The following is a 1,911-nucleotide window of genomic DNA, read 5'->3' as shown; positions in this document are numbered from 1 at the left end:
CATGGACTCTCCCGGGGCTGCCTCAGACCAGACCCTCAGCCAGGAGTCAACAATTGTTAATTGCCCTTGTCTTTCATTTATGCTTGAAAACTAGCTTCTCATTTGACCTTGTTCTCCTTGGTGAGTCTAAAAAAATAATCTGGGAAAACAGCTGCAGAGAATTTGGTAAACGATGCGATACCATGTCTTCTAGTCTTTGAACTAGTGTCTTCAAATTATTTTGACATCCATTTGGTCACCAGACCTTCTAAATCACTCTATAAGTTGGAGCGCGCCCATATTTTCCAGATGAAGAACTTGAAATCCAGAGATGAAGTGTATTGCCCAAAGTCAAACAGCCAGTAAGTGGCAAAGCTGCAATTTAATGTCCAATGTTTCTGCACTAGTCCCCTGCTCTCCTCCTGAGGGCAGGGACCAAACCCCAGGGCTGTGCCCAGGACCCGAGGCCCCAGATCCGTTCTAATGGCCACTGCAGCGACAGTTTCAGCTAGGTGGTGAGTGGACTGCAGAAGCTAAGAAAGCCCAAAATGAGCACTCTTAGGGCAAAGAGGCTAAAAAAGGGGAGGCATCAACCTCAGAACCAGGGAGTTTCCATCTCCACAAGAAGTGGAGCTGTGGAGTCACATGGCAAAGTGCAAGAGCCAGAGGTGCTATCTCAGACATTTTCCCTGTTGTCCTTTCTGGGCACTCTTGGATACCCTTCCTGCTGAGCCACCAGCCCTCCTACTACACAGGGCACTGAGTATCCATTCTCCCTGGTATTCTCCTGTCTGGGCCTCTTTCATCTGGATATAGTGGTTCTTCATTAGGCCCTTACTGCATGGAGACTCCAAGTCTCCTTTGGGCGTGTCTGCATTGTATATAGAGACCCTAGAAGACACCATCCTAGCCCAGATTCTCCCAAAAGCAGAGCCTGAGAAAGGAGTTGAGTGCAGAGCATTTATTTCGGAGGTTACTCCAGAAAGCAGAAATAAGGCAGGGGGAGAGTGAGATGAGGGGTGGGGAGGAAAAGTTAATGAAGGATAAGTCAGTGAGGTCACAGCACTCTAGGTGAGGCAGGCTCTAGTCTACTCTAACTCAGAGAAACATTCAGAAAGCCCCTAGAATTATCCTCAGAAAGACAAGAAGCCGGGGCAGTTACCCATCAGTTCCCACCTTCACTGGCCTTATAAGGTATCCTAATCAAGGGAATGACACCCCATCCTTTTTACCATATTCTATTGGTTAAAAACAAGTCACAGGTTCCATCTGCACTCAAGGATTGGCACCATACAAAGATGACTCATTAAGGTCACTGTACAGTATGTTTGATATACTAGGTCAGTGCTTATCAACCCCTGGTTCTCATAAGAATGACTTGCGAACTTTTTCAAAAACAACAATGCCTAGGGCATGCCCCAGAGATTTGAATTAAATTGTCCAGAAGAATCTGAGGCATCAGTATTTTTTTTAAAGGTCTCAGGTGATTTAGCGTGCAGTCAGATATGAGAACCACTTGGCATGGGAAGTGGGGAAGGAAATGGAATTCTGGGGTGAAAGGAGCTGTCCCAGCCTCAGCTGTGAGTCTCACCATGACCTTCTCAGGTCAAAGGCGATCTTTATTTCTCAGCCCCAGCAAAAATAGCCACCCCCAACTTCTCATTGCATCAAAGCTCTATCTCTGCCTCCAGGAGCTGGGCTGGGTTCCTGTTCCTCAGCCTTGAACAGGCTTGGGGTTCCTTCCCCCTCCCAGCCCTTTTCCATCTTCCCACACCTTTCCATGGTTGCATACCCCACTGGCTCCACATTCATTTCGTCTGCCGTTATTCTCACCCACCATTTCTTTCTCTCACTTTCTTTTTCTCTCTCACCTCCTACATCAGTCAGGGTTGGATCAGAGAACCAGAACCACCAGGAGATGACTATAATAAG

The sequence above is a fragment of the Tamandua tetradactyla genome, chromosome 23 (genome assembly GCF_023851605.1).
Source record: "Tamandua tetradactyla isolate mTamTet1 chromosome 23, mTamTet1.pri, whole genome shotgun sequence".
NCBI lineage: Eukaryota > Metazoa > Chordata > Mammalia > Pilosa > Myrmecophagidae > Tamandua > Tamandua tetradactyla.
This window is presented reverse-complemented; position numbering follows the sequence as displayed.